Source organism: Numida meleagris, chromosome 6 (assembly GCF_002078875.1).
Source record: "Numida meleagris isolate 19003 breed g44 Domestic line chromosome 6, NumMel1.0, whole genome shotgun sequence".
Classification (NCBI taxonomy): domain Eukaryota; kingdom Metazoa; phylum Chordata; class Aves; order Galliformes; family Numididae; genus Numida; species Numida meleagris.
Window position 1 is genome coordinate 58,152,111 of NC_034414.1, and position 23,020 is coordinate 58,175,130.

The 23,020-nt window shown below is 42.9% G+C and overlaps 1 long non-coding RNA gene across 1 annotated transcript in view; it reads left to right on the top strand.

Annotated features, from left to right (window-relative positions):
- Positions 1,051-23,020, top strand: part of LOC110401585 — a 40,000-nt gene continuing 18,030 nt past the window's right edge. Inside the window, exon 1 of the long non-coding RNA XR_002440443.1 lies at positions 1,051-1,318. This is a non-coding gene — a long non-coding RNA (uncharacterized LOC110401585). The remainder of the gene's footprint in view (positions 1,319-23,020) is intronic.

Here is a 23,020-nt window from a genome sequence, read left to right on the forward strand (position 1 = left end):
GCAGGGCTAGAAAATTAATTGTAATCTTCCATCAACTGCCTGACCTCGTCTGTTTGACTAAGGCCTAGCACTTTTTCCTTGGCTGATCTGAGGACATTTCTGGGTGAGACTGCATGTTGTGCTTCGTGGGTTCTCCTTTCTGTGGTCAGCACCTCCTGTACACTGTGGTATGGTCCACACCATGACAGATAATAAGGTTTTGGGCTGCTGAATGAAGACCTGAGATTACTCATAAGAAAGCCAAACAGAATTATGGTGATAGCTATGGAAGATTATCATCATCTACTTTATAGAAAATTGAACATTTGTGTACCCTCCAGATCCTCCAGGCATTGATTTCAAGTGTTTTACATAGTTATCTCTGAGGGATAAATGTTTCTGCGCTCATAGCAGTGATGTGTGGGTCTCTAATGCAAAATGGAACTTCATACCGTAATTTATGAATGTCCTGTCATTCATTCAGAGGAAACTTACGTAGTGCATGTGACAACAAGGACCTAAATAACTGAGGAAAAAACGTTGAGCTATATATTGACTATAGCTGCTGTCATGAAGAACATATATTTGTATGTGCGTGTCATGGTTTTATGATTTTTGGTTATTGGTATTCCACATCATAACATCATGTAGTGTATGTACCTGGTTCTCAGAAGAGAAGGACTACTACATGATTATAACTACCTGAAGGGAGGTTGTAGTGAGATGGGGGTCGTCTCTTCTCTCTTGTAACTAGTGACAGGACGAGGGGGAATGGCTTCAAGTTGCGCCAGGGGAGATTTAGGCTGGACATTAGGAAATACTGCTTTTCTGAAAGAGTGGTCAGGCGCTGGAACGGGCTGCCCAGGGGGGTGGTGGAGTCACCGTCCCTGGAGGTGTTCAAGAAACATTTAGATACAGCGTTGAGAGACATGGTTTAGTGGGGTTATTGGTGGTAGGTGGATGGTTGGACTGGATGATCTTGTAGGTCTTTTCCAACCTAACTAATTCTATGATTCTATGATTCTATGACTAATCATGTAGTTAATCATTTTTCCTTTTGAAACCAGGTTCATCACACTGAAAGAAAAGTCAAATGAGGAGAAGGACCAACCCCCTACAGTGCATTGCATCCCCATCTGCTGACTGAAGTTTTGTCAGGCATTTGCGTGGTTGCAGGGTGGACACTGTACCCACAGGCTGCACAGGACCTTGCCCAAGTCCTTCTCAGCAGCTCTGTCTTCATCTGTGTGTGCTCCATATCAACACACGTGAAGGAGAGACCCCGAGGGGCAGCTCGTGTACTGACTGAACATCTACTGCTGTGCCCGGGCTGCTCATGGTAACTATAGCCCTTTTCACTTTAAAAGTTCACGTTTCTGTTGAGCGTGTTTCCTTCCAAGCCGTGTGTGTATTAACCTGATTTTTTTCTTAATTGAAATCACGTGGGTTCTAACTTCTTTTTGTAATATTTCCCTGCCCGCTGTGATAAAGATCTCACCCTACTAGATATGGCCACCAATTCAGCACATTAATATTCATCATTACCTTTTGCATGCTGCCTTTCAATTAATTTCCAGCCCACATGAAAGAGCTTCTATCTAAGCCTATTTAATTAGTTTTCAAGGTAGAATTTCTCTGAGACAGTATCTGCCACTTCACTCCAGATATAATACAGATTCCTTGAATCTTCTTTGATAAGTCTATTGAAAAAAACAATCAGGTTTGGCTAGCAAGTAGATTTTTGATACATTTTGCTGCCGGTGCTTTTCTGAACCACTCGAGAATGAAAAGATCTCAGTCATTCCTGGTGTGGAAAGAGACTGCCTCTCAAACCACGTTGTGGCGAGAAAAAATAGATGTTGAGGCTGTGCCACCTCTCTGTGCCATCTCCCATTGCAGCAAGAGGGTTAAGCGCTGCCCGAGCTGCCTGTTTGCCATCAGACATCATCTTAGATCACAATTTGAGTTTCGAAAGAGGGCAAAGAGTGAACAGCTCATCTTTTCATTTTCAAACAAGTGATCGGTGAATGATGGAAAGATTATAGCTCTGCTGTGTGCTTAGCTAATATATGTATGTTTAGTATATTGTGCTCATAGATGGGATTGTTTGTTTTCTAAGCAGAAGCAACTCGCAATAACATGCATCAATTTGGGAAGATGCAGTGTGTAATGTATCTCATTATAGGGTGTTGCTGATGGAACAGGAGCATTTAGACTTGAACACTCAGCCTGCATGATGGAGATGCTGCATGTGGGCTGGATGCAACCTTCCCACCTGTTTGTTGTATGCTTCGGTAGCCACAGTTATGGTGGTCCTGTGCATAGAGATTGTCACATTAATTCTCTCTCTTGTTGTCTATACCATGTTTGAACCATTCACCTCTGTCATAAGAGAATATGTCAGTGCATGACCGCCGTAGAGTCCATCCTTCTGACATATCTCAGACGAAAAATAAGAATTCAATGCCACTTCAGCTGGCTTTCAGAAAGATTTATGTTTTCTGTTGTTGAGCTGGATATCATAACTAATGACTTTAAGTAAAAAATTATTGGACAGATGCTGCCTTCATGTCAAGTTTGATTGAGTAAATGCCAATGAAAAGTAGTCCTTCATAGCAAATTCATCTTCTGATGTAGAGAATATCGCTGTATCCTTGACAACAAAGCTTAAAAGAACAGCAAAACAAATGCACTCATTATGTTGACTGAAAATTAAATGGACAAAATCTGGATTGATCACTTCCTTATTGCACAGTTCAGTAGCTGACAGTGTCCTTTGCTCACCTTTCCTTTCAACATTCTTGTTAATGTGTTTCAAAAATAATAAGCAATGCAATGGGATGGCTGAAAAGAAATTTGGAGACAGAACCCATGCCAAGTATATAAGAAAAGAAGAACATGATATAGGCATTATTCCAGCGAGCTTGTCTATAAAACCCATCTTCTGGACAAGCACAATGTTTGCATGTACAGCACAGTTATTGGCAATGGCTACCCATATAAAAGGTATTTTAGCACCGAGTTCCTTTCTTGATTTAATTTTATGTATGCACATAATCTTTGTAGAGGAACAGGCATATTGTTCAGACTGTAAGCTTCATGGGCTCTACTGATACTCAGGTTTGGAGGCAAGGGATGTTCGTCTGTAGTTAACAAGAATATATAAAACAAACCATACGCATTTGATAAAGCAAGGCTCACATTTTATCTAAGATACTGGGTACACTGAAGCCCCTCCTTATCTAGGTTGCCCACATGATTCAAGCAAAAATAACAATATATATATGTATATATATTAGGGGGAGAAGCAGAAGTGGGATGCAGGTTGGACTTGATGATCTTGAAGGTCTTTTCCAACCTGAGCAATTCTATGATTCTATGGTGCATGTACTCTTAATGGACATATGAGCATGTGGCTGGCTGGACAGGCAGAGGAGAACTTGTGTGACAGTTGTTGGTTGAGCAAATAGCATCCATTACAGTGGGTGACTTGTAAAACAACATATTTACAGAAAGAGTATATTGTATTTTTTAGCCCTGGTATTGCTAATAGAATTACTAAGCAACAGTGAGCTGAAGTTTTTGAGTAGACCTTATGTAAGATACTATAAGAACACACAATTCCTTTTTACTTAAATAGACTGACGAGGACTGCAAGGAGTTGAGGATTCTGAAAATTTAAAGGTATTTTTGTTAAAGAAGAGAAGGTTGGGGGCCAAGCCTGGTGTGAATGTGCAGCTGGAGGACCTCCAGACCTTGTGTTGGTATAGCTGACACTGGACATTTGTGTTTCCTGGTCAGGAAACTGATGTCTCTGCTTCCTTACTGATGTCTCTGCATCAGAGAGGAAAGGACTATGACACTCACTTGTCCTCAGGTATATCAGTCTGATTTTCACGTAGGACTTGTCATATTATAAGCCAAATCGGGGGGCAGAGGGTTGATGTATTTTGTTTTACTCTTTTGCATGGTTGCATTTCAGCTTATCCTCATGTAGGAAGTTACTTTCTACTCGGGAAAGGGAAGATGGGGAGAAGGCAGAAAGGAGAATAGGAAGAGACAGAAGTTTCAGTTCTTCAGATGTAAAATCTGAGACTGAAGCGTATTCTCCAGGGAAGAAGTATTGTTCTTTCCTCTCTTACTTGTATCATCAGCATCTTGAATCTCTTGCCATTTCCATGGACATTTATTTATAAAGTCAGGAGGCTATGACTGTTTCAGATAAACATAATGAAGACAGAGGAACTTCAGTAAACCCCTTGAAAAACAACTTATTTTTCCTAGCTGCCAGATGCTGGCTGTGCGAGATTTACTGCCAGAAAATGTTTTAGAGGGAAAAAAATAATGAGTTCTCTGCGAAGTCAGAATCATTATCAATCTGCATAGCTGACAGATTGTGCTCTAAGTACTATTTGTATTAATAAAAATCTGCTCGTTACATGGCTCATCATGTCAAGTCATCCATGTAGGTGATGTAGCGGTCTGAATTTTCACCTGATGAAGTTTAGGGGTCAGTTCTGGGTCAAAAAGAAATCAGAGCCACAGGAAAGGCCATTTTTGAAACACGCAGCCTGTACACGCATAGGGAAGAACTGGGTCTCTATACAAGTGACTTAGTTTGTGAACTACGGTGTCACCCTCCAGGCTGGTTCCCACTGTTTCATAAGAGCTTTCTTGACTATAAAAAGTGTTAAAGGAGGTCCTAAATTGTTTATTGCTGACTCTATACTGCAAGAAATGCAAATCAGAAATCACGGGTGTTACACTGCATTTCTGAGAGTAGGAGTATGTTGTGCTCATGAGAAGAGAGGTACTTCCTAAAGCTTCTTTTGGGGTCTGGCAGGTCTGCCCAATCCTTAAGGACACCTGGATATATTTACCTGCCTTTGATGCCTTGCATGGTTGTGGAAATGAAGATTCAGCTTTAGATCCCTAGGTTCTCATTGTGCTGTGTTGTGTTATTGAAAAGGACAGAGGTCTTCCATGTGGAAGGCTGCACGTTTTCTTTGAGTGGGTAGTGGGATAAGATTTTACATGTGAATTGCTACCTGTTACAGCTCATAGACAAGGAGATGTGGAGGGGAGAGGCAGCAGCCTGACAGAGGTGGAGCTCAGGAGGAAGTGTGGGGAGCACAGAAGGAAATAAAGAGGAGACAATCCAGGTTTTCAGGATGAGGGAACACGGACAACAGCATCTGGGTGAAGTATGTGACTGAGAGGACAAGGCAAAGGGTGCCCACCCAGAAATGAATAGGGGAGCACATTTGCAACTCTGCAGGTTGAAGTGAAAACATGAGATGAGATGAGTGGTGAAGAAGGGAAAAGGAGCCATGGAAGCTCCCAAGGAAGAGAGGAAACAATGGTGGAAGTAACTGGGAACCAGAGCCCCAGAAGAGAGCACAGGCAGCAGGAGGGATTCATGGCTGGTCACCTCTGGAGTGTTCTGCAGAGGCACAGAAATCTGCTTTGTTCTTTTCATTTAAGAGACCTGTCACCGCACTGTCTTGGTTTGTGTGCAGCTAATGAAAATCAAGGTAAAGGCTAATGAGGCACTAATAAGCAAGAGCGTAAGCTCATTCTCAAAATTAAACAATGGACTTAAGGAGATTTACAGCATCCATCTGAAAAATTATTTACATTTCCTGTGGTGACTTGCTATTAATGTAGCTTAACTCAAGAAGAAATTAACTCCCAGCTGTTCCGAGATGTTATGAATTAAAAACAGTCATAGGAATCAATTAATAAGTAGGCAACTGGTACAAACACATGGCCAATGCTAACTGCAGCTTTCCAAGGGCTACGTTAGCCATTGCCTTGGCCATTTCCCAGAGCAGCAGACAAAAAGGTGCAGATCTTCTGGTGCCTGCTAGGGTGTGACTGTGCACATCCCAGTGCATGCAGGCACACTGCTGTGTCCAGCAAGCACCCACTCTCATCATCCCTCCTTCTCCTTCACTCTCTCTATGGTCCTCCTCCCTTTTCAAAGCAAAGCCCTGTTTGTGCAGACCTAGTGCAATTCCTTACAGCTAACAGAAAGAGTCCTATTAACTCCATTATGCTTTAGAGTAGACCCTGCGGGCACAATTTCTCTCAGCATTGCTGTAAGAAAAGGTCATTCTTGTAGCACTAATAACATACATTGTGTTAGCATCACCACATACCCATTTACTTTTAATCACAGAGACATTTCCCATTGTTATTCTCAGATACCAAAACTCTCTCAAATATATCCTGTGCTTCTGGTGAGTGTGTGGGGAGTGAAAGCCATCATACAAAGGAGCTGTTATCTTCCTGAGCATTTTCCTCATTTCCTCAGATGTTCAGTAACTCCTTGGGCACTCTGAGCTCACAGCACTGGTAGTAGATCCCCAGTGTACACCACTGATGTCAGCCACGAGTAGACTTCAAACATCCGGGCACTGACATACCGTGGTCACCACTGAACTGCTGAGAGCTCCCCAGGGACAAGGAGCTTCCTCTGCAGCACAATGGCATCATAGAACCATAGAAGCATTCAGGTTGGAAAAGAGCTCCAAGATCCCCAAGCCCAACCCCAACCCACCATGCCCACTGCCCACGTCCCTCAGTGCCACATCTCCACGGCTCTGGAACACCTCCAGGGACGGCGACCACACCACTCCCTGGGCAGCCTGTGCCAGTGCAGCACTGCTCTTTTGGAGAAGAAATGTTTCCTAATATCTAACCTGACCCTCCCCTGGCGCAACTTGATGCCATTCCTTATTGCCCTATCTCTGTTACCTTGGAGCAGGCCCCCACCTCGCTGCAACCTCCTTTCAGGGAGTTGTAGGGAGTGAGCAAATGCAAAGCCTCACGAAACACGTACAGGGAGTGATGGTGCATCTATGGAAAGGCAAAGGGAGCTGCAGCTTCGTTCGCTGTGCTAGTGAGCACGGTAGGCAGTCAGGTAGTAGTAAAATAAGCTGTTCCTTCAAAGTGAACTAGAACCTGTCAGCCTACAGCCTGCCAAAACCTTTTAGGAACATGGCTTCTCATTAGCACAAACTGAGAGTTCCTGTCCCATCATTGCTGAGCAGAAAGCTGGTGGAGTTAGGACTCAGGTAAAGCTTGAAATGTAAGGTTTTATCTCTTTGTCAGTCCTGCTCCCTGTTACTCCTTCTTACTGTTAACTATTTAACCACCCTATTGACACTTTAGTGTGTGCTGCATTGCCACACAGATGGACATACCTGCCTCCAGGATGGGAAGAGCCCCTTGCAAAGCAACACTGATGTGACCAGCTGTATTTCAACAATAAATAGTAATATGAAGTTTCTGGACTTGAGGTGGCTCCTAAAGATTGCAGAATAACAGCAGCAGTAAACTGAGTGTATATATTAACACCAGCCTGCTTTATCCGTATGTATCTCTGAATGCATTTTTGAATCTGACTTTTACCAGGGTGTAGCTCCGTCAGTGTGTGATCCAGGTTCGGTGTCCCAGGAACAGCTGCAGAAATCCAGCCTTGTATGGGGAGCATGGCTGGCTGATCTGCTGAAGTGCTGCTGTGATTGTAAGTTTTGGAAAATCTGATAATGACTTAGCTTAAAATGCATCAAGCGTTCTTGGAGCTTGCTAACTGATTGTTGCAAAAATAATCATTATGGCGCATTATGCTGAAGTGTTTGTTTTATACTAATTGTTCTGACCTTCTTCATCTGTATTTGATGAGATTTCTATGCATAATTAAAAGGCCCTCCAGGAAAAAAAAAAAAAAAAGTAGTCAGCAAACTAATCTATAGGACAAGTAAATGCAGATCATTGCTATCACCTTAAGTCATTTAAAATTCAGTCTTCCTTTTTCTTTAAGATTCTTCTTTCATCAGTGCTTAGTGTGAGCTAATTATAAGCCACGTTCACCTGATAAGATGCATGCTGACTTTTTTTTTTCTATACTGAAGATTTCAATTTGTTTATACTCTAAGGCAGCCAGCTGCTTCCTCGGGAGCCCCGGGGCAGAATGTGGAGGCTGTGTCCTTCATGTCCTGCAGAACTGTGGGGAGCTGCCAGGCAGAAGTGCTGTGCCTCCAGCCAGTGCCTGCTGCTGCCTCAGGCGGCTCTCCTCACTTCTGGGGTATGTCAGTGGGCCCATAGAAAAATACATGGTTTAGTTTCAATTAAAATAACAGTAGCGCCTGTGGGGAAATTTAATTTGAAGTAAGCTAACTATCTCATGCCTTCAAGATGGGAGTTAATTTTGGCTGGTCCTCTCTTAGAGATTTTTCTTCATGGTCTCCTGGAAAAGCTCCCTGCATGTGGCCAATGGGTTACGTCTCTGGAATTAAAAAAGTGCTCTTCACATCCTGTGTGTGGGGCTTGCTCTGTCTCTGAAAGATGTTTGACCACTGGGGATGCCCACTCAGCTAAGTACTTTGACTGGATGCTGATTTTTTTCTTAACCTCAATTTAAAAAATAGAGGTATTTGTAGTGGTGATTCCTGAATGTGGATATTGCTCTTTACAATAGGAAGAAGAGTTTGGGTGCTTCTCCCCCTACCCTTATCCTTTCCAGCTAAACTCAGGAGCCAACACAAACACAGGGAGCAGTCACAGAATCATAAAATCATTAATTATTAATGTTGGAAAAGACCTCCAAGATCATCAAGTCAAGGGCCTGCCCATCCCCACCATGCCCACGGACCATGTCTCTCAGAGCCACATCTACACTTTTCTCAAACACCTCCAGGGACTCCATCACCTCCCTGGGCAGCCTGTTCCAATGCCTGACTGCTCTTTTGGAGAAGAAATGTTTCTCAGCATCCAACTTGACCCTCCCCTGGCCCTACTCGGGGACATTCCCTTTCATCCTGGTGCTGTTAGCCAGGAGCAGAGGCCGATCCCCACCTCGCCCCCACCTCCCGTCAGGGAGCTGTAGAGAGCGATGAGGTGTTCCCTGAGCCTCCTCTTCTCCAGACTGACCCACCCCAGCTCCCTCAGCCGCTCCCCATAAGACGTGTGCTCCAGACCCCTCACTGCTCCGTTCCCCTCTCTGGACACGCTCCAGGGCCTCGCTGTCGGGCTGGGAGTGAGGGGCCCAGCACTGAACACAGCGCTCTAAGTGCGGCCTCACCAGTGCCTCACCAAACTGAAAGCTCTGGACTTCACTGAGAATTACAGTCCATCCTTTGTACTTTCAATGAAGCAAACCGCCACTGATGTGAACAGCAATTTAGCTAATTTAGCTGATTTGAAATCTTAAACAAGGCTATTTGCTGGCATCAACTCTACATGGATAGATGCTTCTAACCTTAAGTAATCTAGGTATTTTGGATGTGCCGTTCTGTCTAAATAGTTAAAACCAAAGCTGACTTCTTGTCCCACGTTAATCAGCAGATAATTGCATCATCAGCTGTTGGGCAGCCTCAGCAAAGTGGCCTCCAGTGTACAGAAACTGCAGGTTGTTAAGGAAAGGAAAAAACAAACAGCAGCCTTTTCTCTTTACATTCAGATATCTTTAGGGTGAATAGTGCTTTATTTTTCTCTGTAAAGTGTTATATTCTCGAAGCTAAAAGGAAAAGGGCAGGAAAATTCTGGTACATTGTTAGCATGTGGCTGGGGAGTGAAAAGTTGGCCCAAGATGGAGGTCTGGGTACAGGCTGAATCCTGGTAGGACTCTGAGTTTGCTGAGGGGCTTGTAGAGTTCAGCCCTAAATAGCTGTGCTCATATCCCTGGATGAAAGCTAAGTGCTGAGCCCCTACTTAAATAATAAATGCTGTGTGTGACAGTTTGCATTTCCATGACTGGAAATGCACATATGCACGCACATTTCTAAATAAGGCCAGGATGTTTTCCAAGGTGTTATAAATGCATATGACATCTACTAAGTTTGCTGAAGAAAATTAAAGGAGATAAAAAGACAAGAACCAAAGCTGAGAACGGAGCCCTCAGTGTCCAACCAAGCAGTGCCCACGAGCTTGCATAACAGGATTTGCATCTCTTTAGTGTTCCCTCCTGCTACAACCTTGACATTTTAAATTGGTCAATAGCTGTAAAATTGCATCGATTCATTAATTTTTAAAAGCAAACTTTGAAAAGCAACAGAGATGCATTTTAAAGAAAGACGCATAGTTAGAAAGGTTAATTGTTGTTTCAAGTCGCTTGGTAAAATCAATAAGACTTGGAACTCTTGTGCGTTCTGTGTCAGGATTCTGTAAAGATGTGAGCTAACGGCTGTAACTCTCTCTGCTGCAGCCCGGAGGCTTGTGCTCATAAAAACGGAGCAGTGGCTATCTGGGGAGCGAGGGCTCCGTCCCTGTGCAAGGTCACTGGTGCAAGCTCCTTGTAAATGATGGAAAATAAGAGAAATGTTGGTTCTGCAGAGGGCAGGCGAGATTACTAGTAGTCTTTGTATATATGTGCATGTTTACCACCCAAAACCTACCTTACAAGCCACCGGTGTTGTTTATAGTCAGTTCCCCAGGTAGCACGGGGCAGAATTAAGGGTTTTTATTTGTTCTTCCTATGGGTTTAAGAACAGGCATTTAAGAACACTGTGTCTTTTCCCCAAGAGTGGACCCTGTGAAGGGTACAGAGGTGGCGATGGTCACTCAGCATCCCTCCTCTGCTTTACTGTATGCTGTTTACACCATGCATGGCTTCAAAGATCATCTGCTGTGCAGAATTCATCCCTGGCTCTTGACGTGTCGCAGCTCTTGAGGGTGCCACAGTGGGTCAGAATTTCTTGGGAGCGGAAGAGTTCAGTGTCTTGCTCCAGGATCAAAGTGCTTTGTAGATGTGCTTTTTGAATAAGTTCTGAGGCAAGAAAGCAGAAATTTCATCTCTGCTTTGCAGACATAGAAATGGAGGATCAAAGGGATCAAATGAGAAGCATCCCCTGTCTTTGGGTGCTGTAGTTGGGATGCCATGGCCCCGGTTTCATTGAGTTTAGCTCCCATGTTCCGAGCACAGCTCTTGCTGGTCACTCTCCCCCCCTGCCCTGGCTGTGTGCTGAGTGCCATTTCCAGCTGCCTGACAGCAGCTAAGGGACATAACAGCCCTCTGGTTGAGTTAATGAATTTAAATGATAAAACACAATGGGAGTTTTGTTAAGAACGTGATGCATAGCTCTGAAAACACAAGGCTCTATAAAACTAATATCAAGATGGGAAGCCAAGATTTGGAGACTCCTGTGGTACCTCCATCGTGCAGAAGCTCAAAGTACCATCACCAGTTCTGTTCTTTTATTGCTGCCCCCACCATACAGCCGTCCTCCAAGCGTCCCAGTTCCAGAGCTTGTTACCCCAGGATTCCTCCCTGAGTATCATTAGCTACGCATCCAGTCTATTTTTCTCCCTGTGCTCATCTTATTTACATAGGAAAATACAAAACCAAAAGCTCTGTTTGTCAGACCTAATGCAGTTGGTCAGAATTATTTAATGTCCCTGTGTTCTTCCTCTTTACTGAGTGCACAGAGCACATCCAGTAAATTTATGTATGCATATGCATGTCTGCATATGCAAAAGGTTGCACTGATGAAAGCTTAGGAATGCCAGGCTGAATTCAAATCTTTACTAATGCCCATTGGAGCATTACATATACGTTTTAATTAGATATTGGTGATTGGATCTAGTTCTAGTGCTCCTGGTCTTATCCCTTTTTACTTGGGATTTAACTGTAATTTGTATTTTAATAGCCAAATACTGTACTTTTGTGCAGCACTCTAAGCCTGCCCTCAGATTTTACCCCTCTCCACGTTGACGATGAGAAAAGATCCACAGAACTTTCAGGCATTTCTATAGATTTTCAACTCACTATCCAGGACCTAGCTCCCCCCAAGCATGCTCCTGGTGAAGATCCTTCAGACTAACAGCAAGTGTTACTTGTGTAAGCATATGGGCTGACACAGTGATGATGAATCTGGAGCCTGGCACAGCCCAGCCTTGTGATCTCAGATCTCCTCCAGCTGCAGATGATGGTCACTAGGTTGTGTTGGATGCCATTGGTCCTGAATGCAGGTTCACAGTGTATTTGGGGTTGGATTCCACCAGAAGCTGGGAAATTAATATTGGACTTTATAAGGATAAGCGAGGAACTGTGTAAATGGATGCAGGATAGTTCTGAACTTTTGTATATGTGGTTATTGAGTTTTCACAAATTGATGCTGTGCTACTTCTTGAGTGCCTCTGGTGGTCAGACAGAGCCAAAGGAGACTCACAGGTGTGTGTCTACTGGGCTGTACACAATTAAGAAGAAAGATTTCTTTGGTTTCGGGACGGAGAGAGTCCAGCTTGCCTTCCCAGCCACCTTTTGGTAACTAAAGTACAACCTGAAATGGTGCTGGCTCCTGCCCTGTTCTTGCATTTCCTGGATGATGATATCTCCATTAAGACAAATAAGTTATTTCTGGATATCAAACACGATAGGATTTGGCCAAAACCCACACCACCTCCTCTGACATTTCACAAGTGTCAGTTCATTGGCTGTGGTCAAAGAGATGAAAGAGCCGTTTTTATAAAACAGAAGAAAGAAAAGAGTGGTACCCCTGCTCATGAGGGTAGAGCACATTTCTCTCTGTGACCCCTTCATGCCACATTGTTTCTTTTCTTTATTTTTTAAGTCTTCTATAAGTAAAGCATGAGTTTTTGAAAAATGGTAATTAAAGAAAAACAACAACAACAGAAACTTTAGAAAAAGACAGAGGGCTCCAGGGATCAGAGAAAATAGGAAAACAGCCTGAAAATCAAAGGCTATGTTTTATCTCTCTCATTTCACAGCAGAAGCCAATGAATTTTAAGTGTGTGAATTGCTGTTCAAAAGTCATGGTGTCAATCTCAGCAATGGAGAAGCTACGTTTTCAGAGAGCGAGCTCATTTAGTTCGTAAGTGCATGTTTTGTACCTATGGGCAATGATTAATCACTTCCCAGATTAGTTTGGTTCCTCATTCAGACTCTGTAGGGGCTTGAACAGAGCTTGCCCACCTTCCTTGGACTTCTCAAATTTAGGGTTTCTATGTTGCAGACTTTTTGCAGGTTCGGCTAGAGAAGAAGGTGAAAATATTACCTTCAAAATTTATTTTAGTGTCACCATTTTGTGTTGTTGCTTCTTGAGATGCAGAGGACAGTTTCCATCCAGGCAGGAGTTTCCATCCAGGCTACTTCAACTTAACAGAAACCAGCTCTACAGAGCAGCTCTGACACAAAGTCATAGCTTGGAATGAGATTTCTGAGCACAGACCATGCATACACATCGACTAATTTAGCTTGGAGACATCTTTTAGAGAGTTTTGAACTGAAAATTAGAGGAGATTTAACTGGAAGATTGAAGAGCCTTGTAGCCAAAAGCTTTAAGACACTCAACAATTTTTAGATCCAAGGTGGGTGGTAGGGCCATTTGATTGCTGTGACAGGAGTATGCGTCCTCTGGATATTTTTAAGGGCTGGTTTTGGTGCTTAACTCTGGGAGATGTGGGGAGATGTGGTTTTATATTCCATTTTCTACTTTGGGCTTTCCTCATTCCTTTTCTTTGGGTCTGCCATATATTTTTGCCTGGTCTATCTTCATGCCACGATTTGCTCTCGCTCTCAGAACAGATTTGCTCTGCTCCTGGTTACGTTCTCCCTAGCTTGCCTTCCTGCTGATTTTCTGCCCCTCTCTCCTCTCTCTGCCTCTCCAACTTTCATTCTCTCTTTGCTGGTCCCTCTGGTTCACATGTCCCCTGCACGCTGCATTTTGTTTTCTCACTCCTTTCATTCCTGCTCACGTGCAGCCTCACTCTGTTAGCTTTCAGCACATTCCTGCCTTCCTTCTCTGCCTTTCAATCTTAAAGGTAGGACTTGCAGTAGGCAGATTGGGTGGGCTTCTCTGAAGCTAAAATGGCTTAAATGGGACGCAGGATCTTCCTGCTACCTCAGACTGAAGTTGGTAAAACCCCCCTCCCTAAGTAATCTGAAGTAATCCAGGTGAGGAAACTAACTTTGATGAAACACAGGTGAGGGCTGGCCTCAAGAAAACCCTTTTTCTTTAGGTACCGCCGTGGCTCCCAGGCTGAGTTATTCACTTCAGTGCCAAACTGAGCTGAGCTGCAGCACTGCAAGAGTTTGAGTGAGGGGAGAGCAGAGGAGAATTTTAAAAGTTGCTCCAGGCAATGTCACTGTAAAGTAAATGTAGTTGATAGTGGAGCAGAAAACAAGATGGGACTTTGCCACTGCACACGTCTGCTACCATTTTTCTCCTGGCATACTCAGCCTGGGCATTGTGCGTGCTTGCTTACAGCTCATTAAAGAAGCACCTGAACACTCTCTCTGTCCAAATCCTCCTTTGTATCAATCCAAAATGCACAGCTGTAAGCGAGGTATTTGTTTCCATCCATAATTCTAATGAGTTTTATAAAGCAGCTTGAAATAGTGTTCTTGCAGAAATTCTCTGAATTTAGGCAATCTTAATAGCAGTCAGGAAAGAAAAAATCCCTGATCTGTGGCTCGACCACACCATTTCATTAGTTGATATCAATTCATCTCCAGCATTTCTGCTATAATTGCATATTTTGAAAAGTAGTGTATTTTATACGTAAGTATATATATACAGAACAGTAAGCTGACTCCTTTAAAACAAAGGGCTGTATTCACCAGAGTGACTGACACGTCTCCAGGTGGAAGAAGTAGCTGAGCTTTTGGGTTCTTTACAGTTATATTTATTTGGAAGACGGGTTGGAAAGAAGCGTGAATTCATCAGATGCCTCTGAGGTTTGTAAATGTGTATCTTGGTTTTCTAAGGCATGTGTTGCTGAAAGAAGAACAAAGTAAAGGCAGGGAAATGGAATAGTTCACTTCCAGACGAGTGTTTATACAGAAAGTAGATTTCCATAGTTGTGTCATACTACCAAACAGTTAGCGCTGGTCAACGTGACATCATTGCTACAAGACCCGGTTCCAAACTAACTTCTTCCTGAAAGTGTTATACAGTCTGGCGCCAAATCAGGAAGCCTGTGCAGCAGGCACAACAGGATTTTTGGCAAAAAAAAAAAAAAAAAAAATTAGAAATTGGTTTATTTCACAGACAGACCGTCTCCAGAGCAGTTCTATCCAGACTAATTCATGAACATTTCAGTTAAATTGGTCTGTTAAGTAATAACAGCTGATGCATTTTTATTTTCTGTCGTTTTCCTGTCATTTCTGTGCATTTGAAGTAGTAGTGGTTATGCTACCCTGGGAATGAAGAATGTGTCTTTTTTTACTGTACTATTAATCATCTTGCAATTATATGTCTGGAGACAGCAGAGAAAAGAATCACTGAATCTGTCTTACTGAAATGGTAATGTTATGGTCTCTATTTTGGTGAACAGAACTTCCAGCTATATATCTGTGCTTGTACAGTACAGGAAAAAAGCTTTTTGTAGATCTCAGCCAAGAAATTTTCAAATCCAAATTTTGATGAGATATAGGTGGCAGTATCTTTTATGTACCTGCCTTGGAAAGAAATGGGATTTTTTGCGTGTGTGTGAGAGATGTGAATAAGCAGTTTCACTTTGCCTACAGTCATGTGGAGAAAAATTGATGACATTTGGTTCTGAGGCTTGGGTAATGCTGTCCAGAGTTTTCCAGCCACCATGCCTGCCCTCTTCTTCCGCTCTTGTGCATTGCCCTCCAGAAGGCTCCTGACTGTCGGCACTGCCAGGCAGGTGGTGAGGATGTCCTGCAGTGCTGTCCCCATACGTCACCAAGAGCTGTAGGAGAAGTGCCACAGCTGCATCTCGTGGATAGGGCCATTCCCACTACCTCTCCTTTCCCCAGTCTGCAGAGGAGCGGTAGGAGGGGGCTGTGCTCTGCAGAGGTGCCAGCATCCTCAATTGATCAGGGCTGCTGGGTCACCCTCTGCTGCTGGGAAAGTGCATGTGCGTGGTGAACGAGCAGTTTTGCAAAGGGCATTTTGGAGAAGTGGCTTTCACTGGTTAACACGCAGGCTACAGTAGCGCTTGTCTTGGCTCTGGGGCCTGATGCAACGCTGGGATCCCTTTACAACTACGTGAACATATAATGATTTTTAAAGACAGTGAAACTGCATAAACTTATAATTTATACCTCTTCAGTGGTCCCAAAGTTGTTGCCAAATTTGTCTAAAGCAGCTTTGACGTAAGTGGCTTCTAAGGATCCTGACTGAATGATTGAGGCTGAGTGTATCAGTGCACGCTGGCTGAGCCTCAGGAGGTGCTCAATGATGTGCCTTTCACCATGGTGTCATTTGACTTGTTTAAGCTTACTTCCCTGCATCCTGAGCGAGGTTGAATTAGTGTGTTTGTTGCAGGCTAAATGCATACACATATGGGCAGCTATTCTGGCTCAGCTGACGCGTGGCATCATGTTGGACCTCACTCTATGGCTGTATTCCAAGAATGAGTAACACCACATCCAAGCTGGCTATCATGGCGAGGTTAATATTTGGGGCCTTCTCCTTCTCTGAGCAATTCAGTCATTAGCTGCTTATTTCCATAGCCACATGCACTAAAAAAATAGTTTATGGCAGTGCTTTAGGAAGGGAATGTGGGGAAAGGCCATCACAATAAACACCCTTCAACACCCATTACTGTGAAGAGCACTAAAGCCTAAGTGACAGCCTAAAAAAGAAGTGTCATCGTTGATTCATGCTGCTGTTGAATTAAGCAATATAATCACTGACAAATCAATCATTACCAGCCATAAACAGCCGGTTCGTTAGTCGGCCTTCCTAAGGCAAAGCCATGGGCCATTAACGTGTTACACATTGGGCTGTTAGCAGCAATAAGAGTCAACTCAGCACTGTCAGGGGAATTACCAATAATAAAGACCAATTTCTAGCATTATGAGATGCAAAGCAGGATCAGAATCAATCAGAGTAAATCATGAGTAATTCTTCTAAGCACAAAAAAATCACTGTATCGTAAATATTGTTTGGGGAAATAAGAGATTCTGGTGGAACATTTCAAACTGCTCAAACAGAAGTTTCAGGGGAATTTCCCAAGGTGAGCAGAAGTGCCAGCTACTTAAAAATATCATTCTATTGGAAAGAGCACAGTCCTTATCTGAAGGGCTAAAAGATACGTCTTAGTAGCAGTGATAACTTTCTCTAAGAAACAAGGAAATTTAGGGTTATTTGTTCTCTCACCTGATTAAAATTCCTTATAAGAGATTTTAAATTAAAAAGACATCTCTACAATTGTTTTTCCTTTTCCTTTTCCTTTTCCTTTTCCTTTTCCTTTTCCTTTTCCTTTTCCTTTTCCTTTTCCTTTTCCTTTTCCTTTTCCTTTTCCTTTNCCTTTTCCTTTTCCTTTTCCTTTTCCTTTTCCTTTTCCTTTTCCTTTTCCTTTTCCTTTTCCTTTTCCTTTTCCTTTTCCTTTTCCTTTTCCTCTCTTTTTTTTTTTTTTATGAGAGAAAGGGAGAGAGCTCTTTCTTTGTCACTGAAATCAGAATAGCATTAGCTAGGACAAGATAGATTATTTTTGTTAAAGCAAGAGGGATCCTACTTGTGGAACAGCTGAAGGCATCCAACAATCTCACTGATTATTATTGGTGAGCTTCTAGGCTACAGATGACTACACACTGACAAGAGAGCAATGCCTTGCCATTTGAACTAGCCGAACACAGTAACAAAATTTTCCCTTTTCTGTTGTAAATAATTTTAATTCCTTGATGAATGTGCTTGTGTCTTGCATCCCAGCATGCTCTTCTAAGAGCTCTTCACTTATTATGCATGAAAAGAACTGATAAAACACTTGTAAAAAGGAATTGAATAACAGAGCAACATGTCCTCGGTCTTCCTCCTACATCTGCTTTAATTCCACCCTACATTTCCATCACTTTTCTTCCCTTACAAATCTACAGGAATCAATAAATCTTTCCCACTGCTCATACTTATGAAAGACATTTCCCAATTAAAAAAAAAAATGGAATAAAGCAGTAAAAAAGAACCCCACAATTTTCACATATGCCAGCAACCTTGAGAAGATTATTACAGATAGAATATGATATTCAAGGCAACGTTAGGCAAATTCTCTTCATTCAGTCTCTTGCCTCAGCTTTCCTAAACTACAGGAGCATTAACATGGGACACTCAAGCACAGTTATAATCCACATGACATGAGAACATGGCCAAGTTAGCTGTAGCTGCACAAGAAAGATCTAAAGGGCAAATTCAGATTGCTTCTGAAAAGGAGCTAGAAAGCTACTGCAGACATGGGGTGTGTGCACACTGCTTACCCTTCAGGGATACTCAAGCTGACCTGTAGCATCTATAGATGCACACTTTGAACTTCTTGAAGACAACTCATGGGTCAAGCACTTGGGAGTGTTGCATGCCATGAAAATTCAAGTGAATGGCCGAAGAGGAGTCACTGAAGAAGTGCTCAGCTCTTCTGCTGTTCCTGGATCGCAGCCAGAGGGCTGCTTGAGCATTCTTTAGGGACAAGAAACTGCAAGAGGAGAGTGAAAGCTGGAAGGAAGCAAAGCAAACACGAATGAGAGCTTATTCAAAACATGACCCTCTGCCTGGCCAGTTTGTAAATACAACTCTGGAGTTTAGGAGCTGTTTTCATTAAAATGTCTAAAATTAAAAATAAAAACCTCGTACTGATGATCAGATGTAATCTGTGCTGCCTGAGTGGCAGTGCTGCTTCAGATTAGCGTGTAACCAGCATGATATCCACGTCTCCACAAGAGATTGAGAAAAACAGCCAGGCTCAAAACCAAGGAACCCTCAGACTGATGAAGGACTATTTCTGGAGGATATTTGCAGCCTGATTCGGGAACCTTATGTGGATTTGTTTTTCTTTTGTATTTGCAGTATTTACCTGTTCATAGTATAAGCTACTCAGGTCATTTCCACCTTCACTTGTGTGTGTGCAGACCCCAACACAATGCAAGTGTGACTTGAGTCTAGCAACAGTAACGTTGCAAATAATATATAAGCCTTTTTAAAATCTAAAACTGTACATCTCCCAAATATGAAATCTGTCATATCTTACTCCTTGTTTCTCTACATGCACTTTATGAATACTTTACATCTTTCTTGAATCGTTTTACTTAACTCTTATCAAATGGTTTTGGTATGAGGGAGGCTGTGAACAGAGTAGCCCTGGAAACTAGATGCAAAATTAATTTTCTATTTTGGAATAAGCAGGTTTGTCATGCCTTGATGCAAATGCAAAATGCATCATATTAATGAAGATTCCAGATCAGGGCCCTGCACGGTGATTATGTTTTATGCATGAGATCTCTGCTCCTCCGAAGAACATCAAAGGTTCATCACTGACCACTGATAAACACATTCATCCTCATTTGAAAGCTTTGGAGTAAGCTGTGTTTTTTTCCCATCTTTCCTAACAGTCTCACCAAACACCTCTCCCGTGGGAGGCACTGCAGTCCAAAACCAGTTTTCAGGGAAGTCGTCAGTTCTGTCAAGGATTTCTTGCAGCCTGTATAGGATTCAAGTTGCATTGCTTTTCAGGACTTCTGAGAATTGGCATGTTCTTTGTCATGTGCTTTTCTTTTAGCCTGAAAACATGAGGGATTCACATCACTGCATTGCACTGAACTGCAGATGTGGCCAGTAGTTTGTCTTGAGATCTGACCCATAAAAAAGCTCATACATTGCTTTATTCTTGTTACTTTATTCTTCCATTGTTACAGGTCAGATCTCATTAATATGGGTCTTTATGGAGCACATCGGCATGGCTGCATTCTTGCTCACTTCTTCCTTGGTTCCTTCTTATGCCTGATTTAGGGGCCACTGACATGAAGGAGCATCTCCATTTCTAAATATCTGCTGATGGGTCACTACTTGTCTTTTACCCTGTTTAGTAGCTCAGTCTCCCAGTCCTCTTGACTGACTGGGAGTACATTTGGCTGATACACGATGAGAGGAGTGGGGCTGCAGTGTGTGAGATAAACCAAATCATGCCTCTGCATAAAGGTTGGGGAAGGCAGAAACAATTTGATTACTGAAACTCCAAGGTGTGAAGGTGTGTGTGTGTGTGTGTTTTTTTTAATTGAAGGAAATGTTGGAGCATTGTGAGATCATAGGATTATGGAGACCGTCCTTATTAAATGGGTACTTGCCTCTCACAGTAATAAAAGAATTTATGGAAGACCACAGCAGTTCAGCACGTAACAGCTTAAAATGCATTGAGAGGCTAATCATACAGCTGCCTGAGAGCTATGCAGACAGTGCTGAATTAATCAGGTGCTTTGGACTATGAAACACTGAAAAAACGGTAAAAAAAGAAACCGAATCAGAAGGAAAAAAGCAAAGCATGCCTGCTCACTGAACTGCCTGTAACCGAAATGGCACCCAGGGACCCTGCTAACAGGAGTCAGCAAAAGACATGCCCTTCATTACCCATGTGCTGACGGGGCACTTTCTGAGGTCTGCTTTCCAACATTGCAGAGAAAGAAATATTGGGAAAAAAGTATGCTTGGAATAAACAACAAATCTCAGTCTGGAAATGGACTGGTTTCAAAGGAGGATCTGGCAGCCTCCCATTTGGGGCCTGTAAATGACAGAAGGATTTGAGCCTTATTGCTGAGTGCCTGGCATGTTATTTGGTCTATTTAGTCTTCAATTCTAAAAGGGAATAATGGGTGTAATAATTCTTCTTTTCTCTCAGCTTCTGTCGTAACTACTGAGCTTGAAAGCACTTCAGTGCCGGAACAACCTTTTTGTTATAAATACACCTGTACTGGGCAGGTGGTGTATGCTGAAATACTGTGCTATGTGTCTCACGTTATACATAATTGATAGGTGTGTGGTTTTGCACTAGGTCACTTGTGTAAAGCCAGTACAGAGTGCCATCTACAGCCACTGTCTCATTGTCAGTGCTGGCTCTGGATGGGGCACTGGCGGCCCTGGGCCGGGTCACGCAGCCTGTTGGGCCCTGTTGGCCCGCGGCCTGTTCTGCTGGGCTCTGTGCTCAGGGCATAGCGAGTCCCTGCCAGCCAGGAGTGGCCATGCTGTGCGACACAGGCAGCTGCTGTTGCAGAGTTCCTGTTCTTGTTTTGCTGTGGCCATCACAGTCAGTTCCCTGAAGCGGACTGTCTGGAGCGGTAACGGCAGTGCTGGGCTCACCAAGGCCTGTTGGCAAAGGGCCCTGGGACACCACAGGGTTTGGTTCAGATTGCTGCCTGGAACAAAGCAAATGAATCCACAGGTTCTTGTTACACATCTATGTCCCTGGTTTCCACTGTGTGCTTCCCATGTTGACTTTCAGCACTGTGCAGTAGCTTCTTTGAGTACCCAGTACCACATCTCAGTTACCCTTATGAAGTAATGACACCCTAAAGGTTTCAAGGGCTCCTGATTTTCCTATCCCTGTGTACAAGAAGAGGCCACTAGTGGGGATAGATCCTGGACAAATCATTTGCAATCAGAAGGGACAACGTGTTTACTTCCTTTTTTCTTGCTCCCTTATCTACAGCAGTTTGTGTGGTGCTGGTGGGACTGTGCATCTGCACAACGTGTCCCAGTTATAACTCAAGCCCACTGCACTCACATCCTATTTCCTCAAAAGGAGGTTGAGGTTGAAGTTCCAGGGAGGCCAAGGTGGAGTTATTAATCCATGTTGTTTTTTTTTTTTTTGAGAGCAAATAGTGGGATTCATATTGCTAGACTTTCGATAAGGAATGTAGTTTACAAGTTGTTTCCCTCTACACTCAGCAGAACACCAGAAATGCTTCTGCAGAAAAATAATCTTTCCATCTGTCTTAGATGTCTTCCTTAGGACGAGATGTATCACAGCCACTTTTCAGTTGTTTCATAGAGACTTATGATTAGTGCAGACCACATCCACTGAGAGGGATTCTCACTCTGAAGACTTTGCGGATTAGGCAGCAAAAAATTTTGGTGGAAAGTGGTGGAGGTAAACACAGTCGTTGCCAATGAACAGAAAATTTAAACCCTGTTCCTCAAAGACATTAGGCTTCTAGCTCTCACAGCAAATGGGAGTCCTAAGGGGCTTGGCAGAAGCTCATAGATTTACAAAAGCATCAAGATTAGGCAGAGCTGTGTTTGCTTTCCTTTGTACTCCAATTCTCTCCTGATTTATAAGAATAAAGCAAAGTGCCAGGGTGCCTCTCTTAGCCTCTTCCCCATGCTGCCTGCAGGCAGCAGCACCTGGAGCTTCCCCTTCAGGCGGGCTCTGTGGGGATGCTCCAAGAAGGGCATTGAGGCTGTAATAGAGGCAGGGACTTCTGTTCACAGCTTCAAGGAGCTGCACTGTGCATTGCCACCCCTTTAAAGTGGTGTCAGAGACGAGCAGCACTTTCCCCAGATTCCCAAAATGCAAGCCAAAGCTGTGCTGAGTCTTAAAGACGCTTCATGCAAAAGTATTAATAAGCAATTCCAAGTTTTGATTTTGCCTATTTCTATTTCTTCTACAAGAGCTGATATTTTAGAAACAACCAAAATGAAAGAAAAGGATGAATAAAACAGTCGTATTGGCTACCAAACACCTCTCTGACAGTGGTCACGATTTAGCCATTAGGTGGAGCTTTCTTTCATGGACTCAGTTCTCAGATTCATCCTCCAGATGACGTTGGAGACAAAATGCTGATACAGTTATGTTTACAACATTATGGATGAATCCTGCATTTCTTTTTGCCTTTTTCTTAAGCATTTTGTTTTATCATCTCCATGAGTACGCAAAGATCATCTAGAGTCAATAATGCTGTTATCATAAACGCTCTGAATAATCTGATATAAAGACAGGGATGCGTGTCATAATAGAAAGTGAGAAGTTTAATGATTTCTCTGTGCTAACTGCCATCTTTTATATTCCTAAATTGTTTTGTTGTTTTGCTGTAAGCTAATTTGTTGCATGTGATGGAAGAACAGCCGATCATTTCTTTCCTACAGTCAGAGACATTGTTAAGGTATTCAGGACCGACATAACAAACAAAACCTAGACAATGTAGGACTTCATTAATTTGCATATACTAAGAACAAGCACCAGCTGCATTAAGCTGGGGAGTACTAAAGCTAGTTAATCCTCTGAAGCATTATTTTAGTAATTAATTTGAAGAAAGAATCCTGGGTGCAGTACAGATGTGGAAAGAAGGTAT